The following is a 6,224-nucleotide window of genomic DNA, read 5'->3' as shown; positions in this document are numbered from 1 at the left end:
ATGTAATTATTTGAAACAAGTGCAAATCAACAATTAGCCATGTTATACACTGTAACATCGCTTTTTTATTTAAAATAATTTTCATACACTTTATTGCATACAGTGTTACTGCATCCCATGGTTTTTCCTACATTTAACCGAATGAACATAATTTGTCTATTGAAAGCCAATTTATCTATGAAGCTTCAGTCTAAAAAGAGCTTCAGAAGCCAGAAGAAGGACTTCATCATGCCTCTGTAACAGGGATGCAGATACTGTTCTCAGAAAACAGCTTCTTCAACTATTTCATGGAAATCTCTAAACTGTCTCTTTCTGCTGATTGCCTTTAAGTGTTCCTGTTAGAGGTTGAACTCGCATGTGGCAGGTCATAACTCCCGAAGGGCCTCAAAAGGTCCCTCATTCTCCAGCAGCTTTTACATGTGTCTCTGAAGAATATATGGAGAGGATGTACCATGGACCCAGGTCAAAGGGACACATTTTGCTGATTTGTTATAAATACAATTGGGGCTTTTTTTTAATGTTGTTTCGCTGTCATTTTGAAATAAAAAGTGGATAAAATGTTCAATAATGAGTTTTAACAAACAAACAGGGTTGAAAATGAGCCTTAATGTGATGGATCCTTATATCTTTAGCACACCATCATACTGCCTCCACCTTACTTTATTGTTTATAACCCCCTCTTACACCATCACAAAGTATCATATTAGGGTATGCTGGTTCAAGCCAGATTGGTGGACCAACAACGTCATGCTAAACACATTTTTCACTCTGTGAAGCTTCTTTATCAGTATGGTCTTTGTGGTCTTAAATCTTGTGGAACTTGCAGTTAGCCTTAAGCAAACCTGAAATAGGAAGCAAAAGTATTGATTTCCTTCTTGCTATTTTCACAACCGCTTTACACTTGTACAGTGTTGTTGGTGTTGTTAAGTGCAGAGCAGCTCATAGATGATTCAGCCCACTTGAACAAGTGGCAATGGTGCTACTATCTTCATTCTGTGTAAATAGATCCCCACACCAACGATCAACACACTGCCAATGCTACAGAATTACAATACAGTTTTACTCACAGCTGCTGCAAAAACCATCTTCTGATCTTTCAAAAGTGCACAGATCACGTGATGCTGCTAACATCACTCATTGATCGTTTTTATTTACACTTCTTGACAATTTCTCTGCAAAAGATGCTTTCTCTACAGTATGATTTATACACTCACACCTACGAGAACTGTTCATTTTACAGACTGAGCATGCACCGTGCTACTCCTGAACTACGTCAACATATTACAAGAATGTCCTTTAGTTCTGATGAAGGGCATATAAGATCTCTGTTTACTACAGTTAATAACACCTGCTTCCGTACCTCCTCACATTTACTCTAGTAATTTATGCAGCAAATGCATGACCTTTTTTTTAACAAAAAAATATATATCAATTATATCCATCAGCAATTTATAGACCCAAATAACACTAAATCTAATCTAATGTATCCATCTTCATATAATTCTCTTCTTCCTTCACTCTACAGCTTTGAATTTAAGAGAGCGGATGAAATGTCTGGTCTTATTCCAAATCCTCTCTCTGTGAGATAGATCCACTTCCTACCCACTTGGATAAAGCCTGTCTCTGCATTCGTTATCTGATCTAATAACATATATTATGCATTCTTCTCTCACCTGAGGTGTTGGTCCTTTATCTATTAAGAGTGCCCTAATAACTCATAGGTTTAAGAAGCCTGGAACGCATCCTGTAATCATTTTGCCAATTTTTGTCCTATTTCAAATGTACAATTCATTTAAATATTTTGAAGAAGATTGTTGAAGCTCAGGTTCATGCTCATCTTTTGAATGACAATCTGTTTGTAGAATTTCGATGTAGCTTTCGGCCATGACATAGAACAGAGATTGGCCATGGTAGGAGTTAATAATGACCTGCTGATTCTGGACTCTCACTCATACTTATTCTTCTTGATCTATAAGTCTGGCCTTAACCATTTCTCACCAGGTTCTCTTATACATGAAACTCTGTTGGAACTACTGGTATTCCTCTGGTTTAGGTTGTATTTCTCTGGCTGCACTCAGTTTTTTCAACTTTAAGGTGACGGCAGAGTGCTGGGTGAGCTTGGGCTTCCAGTAAGATTAAAACTGGAGAATGGCTAACACAGTGACAACACCAGACGCGAGTGTCACGTAACAACAAAAGATAATAGAATATTGCCTTTTGTTAAATATTGCCTTGCGTCCCAGTTTTTCCCTACAATTACGTCAACATATGGCAGAATCTAAAAGCACTTTTACACAGACTGCGGACACCACAGTGTCCAAACCCCTTACAAAAGTGAATTGTCAATAATAGGTCTCCTTTAAAAACTTCAGATCACACTTCTTACCTTTTCCACTTGTGTTCCGCAAGGCTCTGTCCTTTATTATCTATATCATACCTTTTGTCTATATTTGTCTATATTTTGTGGAAAATTTGGACTTAATTTCCGTAGCCATTTGGATCACACCAGTCCTCTGTAAAACTGTGTATGTAGCATTAAATGATCACAAATGGTGTATTGAATAAAGTGTGGTTTTATTTTGTATTCAATGTTTCACACACAAAAGCCTTTACACAGGCCTCTTTACATTATGTTTAGGTGCTCTTTGACAGGGGTGGTTGAGAAAAAATTAAGAAACCCACTTGTGGGAATGCAGCATATTTATGCCACGGCATGTCACTATTCTTGGATCTTTGTATGTCCTGACAAAAAGATTTATCGAGCAAACATTACCGTTGTGAAAATACATATTTAAACAATTTTTTTTGTTCAAACAAATAGACAAAGTAAGCCTTTAGTGCTGTCACACAGTTAATGTCCTGAGGTAGGGCGTAGTGGAGTGTGAGGGCAACACAACAGTTTTAGTAGTCTCGCTTCATGGCTTGTGAATAAGTGAAAGGTGAGGTCTAGCACTGTCAAAAGACACAAAAAGAAGGAAGGATGATTAAAAAGCTGTCAGGTTGTGTGCTAATGAAAGGCAAATAAGAAAGTAAAAAAGGTTTTGTATTAAAACCAATGCAATGAAATGTATTACTACTTGCCTAGGGAAGCCTTCATTTGCATATTTTTGATGTTTTACATTTTTAGCACTAAACAAATTCAGCTCTTAAGGGCAAATAATTGGAAGGAAGCTCCTATAAAAGACTTTTACTCTGCAAGGAAAGAACATGTGTAGATTTGTGAGCCATATGATGAGAAGAAACTAGTACTGACAAAATCAAGATTAACATGTCCAGGTGAGTCAGAAAGGTAAGTCATGTCAGAAAACAGAATACACTTCTGCGAAATAACACATAGTATATAACATCGCATCCAATTGAGAGCATGTGGTTATTCTGCAGCTGGTGGTTTGATGAGACCTTTTCTGTCAAATAAATGTCCCACATTCCACTAAAAAGGCAGAACTTTGTCACTAATGAAGCAGCAATAATGTAGTTGCTAAGAGATCTTTCCCACCAAACTGAGCTTCACTTAAAGGGATAGTTCCCCCAAAAATGAAAATTCTGTCATTGTTTCATCACTGTCATCTTTCTTCAAAGAAGGGCAATTCCAGCTTTATGGATGTGACATAAAGACACTCAGAGAATGCATCTGTTACACTGAACCATTTGTTTTTATTTAACTAAACCCTTGTTGAAGGCGTCAGAAATAAATCAGTCTATGCATAAGTTTTTCTTTTTTTAAAAAGTGTGTTATGAATGTGACACGATTTTTGGGAGACAAGAAAACTTTTAGGGTTTCTGGGAATTAATATGCACAAACCTGCAGTAATAATACCAAAACACATGTAGAAGGGATGCTTCTTCATAGAACATATAATATAATAGTTCATGTGACCATTTTTGAGGAATATGTACCCTTATGGATGTGTCAATCTTGAAAATGGCACCAACCTAACTATAAAAAAGAATGACCTAAAAATATAAAAAATTCTTTAAAAACTTGAAGGGAGACATCACATGCATATTAGAAACACAAAATGTTGATATTTGTGCTGTTAGTATATTAAAAACATTTTTATGGTTTAGTTGACATTAAAGAATATATTTTGATGAATGTTTGATAATTGTAACAAGAAGGTGAATAAATGATGAAAGAATTTTTAATTTTGGTTGAACTATCACTTTAAAGGAATGGAGCTGCTGAAATCAACTTTAGATTTTAAAGATTTTGTATTTATTAATATAACTTTAAATGTAACATTCTGCCTAATTAATTTATTATTACAATTTATATTCCATATAATATTTACCCTTTGGTTGTTTCCTTTAGCTTAAATGTGTGCTTCTCTGTGATAACCACTTTGTGTGTGTGTGTGTGTGTTCACTTTGAACCGTGTGTTCACTTTATTGTTTTTTACTTGTTTAACTTTAATGTTTTGTTTATAGTCAATATGTTTCATGTACAGTTGCATTGTAACAATGAAAATTGTAAAAAGCCCCATATAAATACAATTGAGTTGAGTAAAAATGACTATGGTCAAGTCAATGGGGACCATTTTTGGGCAAACTATTCCTTTAAGGCTGCCGTACACTACAAGATAATGATTGAGATATTTTGCAAAATTTTCCATGTTCACAGTCAGAGCTTGCCTTGTTTGTGAAATGGAATCTGTTGGTGAGCTGTTATGATCGCATAGGGACATTGCACATACTATAGAACTATAACAGCTAAATACATTTTTATCGCCATGTTTGTTGTATTATCATGTTCATCTTTTAGTGCAGCCCAGCCTTTAGACCAAAATTCCTACAAGAATTTACAGCATGATCTTACCCCTAAACCCGCTTCTAGCGCAAAAATGCTTCTTACCAAAAAATAGGAATGAGAACATTTGCATTCATGCGATGGAGCCACCTTAAAAAATGGTTATGCATTGCCATGAGATTGTTATGACATCTCTGCATGTCTGTTGTGTCAAGTTAAAAAAAAAATGTGTAAAGCTAAATATAAGCTCCTTATATAATATTGCTATGAATTTGAGTTTTTCTCTTGCAAATGATGACAGATAAAGCAATGGTGGTGATTTATATTTTCTATCGACTGAGCCCTTCCAGCATTCCAGCATTTTTAGCTTGAAATCTGCCCAGAGAAGCATATCTGTCTGCAACACAATTTACTGCGCGACCTAGGAATTCAACATGCTCCAGATCTGAGCTGTCTCAGATGTCACGGCTATGAAGAACCCTGGCTTTTTTATCTAGATGGTCAGATAAAATGCTATCTGCACCCATAAACCTGTTCATTGGAGTCTTTAGCAGAAGGCACTTCAATGTTGTTGCGGCGCAGGCTCTGATAAACCTCAAGCCAAACAGTGTAATTTAGAAGGCCAATAAAACACACGGTACCTGGGAATGGTCTTCATTCCCATCCGTTCTCTTCTTTTTCTCAGTTTTTCTCTACGGGGACCCATGCAGGCGCATGCACAGCCGGCAGGCAGGAGCGGGAGGGGGGCGATGAATGGGATGAACTCTGGCTATCCTCATAGAGAATAGAAAGTAATGTTTCTCGGCAGAGCGCATGTGGCATTGGCTGGAGGCGGTTCCCAGTATGAAGAAGGGCACTCAAAACTGGTTCTCAGTATATGGATGCTTGTGTTTTAGAATAGGTTTTGCAGATCTAAAAAACGTGCCGCTAAAAACCAGTCTACTGTGTTCCCCCAAAGACACTGTTTTCTTAGGTGAGAAGCCCAAACATGACGGCCCTGTTTATTCGGGCAGAATTCGCCTTTGTCTGGGCCTCCCAGGTAAGATAAAGGAGACAGACAGAGAGGTAGAGAGAGAGGCATTAAGACCGCTCCTTACGGGACCACCAGTGTTGCGTGCATTTGTGTCTGTGTGGCCGTGTTTGCCTGTGTGTTTGTTGCTGGGTGTGTTTGTGTACATATGCAAACATGTGTGACTAATTCAGGCAGCAGGACTTTGTATGGGATCATTCTGTGAGCGGAGTTAGGAGGTGTAGTAACTCGATCACTGTCATTCTAAACAGTACTTTTATTCTTTTTGTCCTCAGAGCCTCTTGCAAAATGAATGATGGGAGAGGGGACGATGGCACGAGAGCTGCATTTGGTGTCCAAACCAGAAGATATTTTGAAGAGCGTTGGTCACTGAACAACATTGGATGCCACTGACTTCCATTGTAGGGGACTTGTGAACAGCATGAGGTTGAATAAATGATGCCTGAA

Source organism: Triplophysa dalaica, chromosome 19 (assembly GCF_015846415.1).
Source record: "Triplophysa dalaica isolate WHDGS20190420 chromosome 19, ASM1584641v1, whole genome shotgun sequence".
Lineage (NCBI taxonomy): Eukaryota > Metazoa > Chordata > Actinopteri > Cypriniformes > Nemacheilidae > Triplophysa > Triplophysa dalaica.
The sequence above is the reverse complement of the archived record's forward strand: the minus strand, read 5'-3'. Positions refer to the sequence as shown.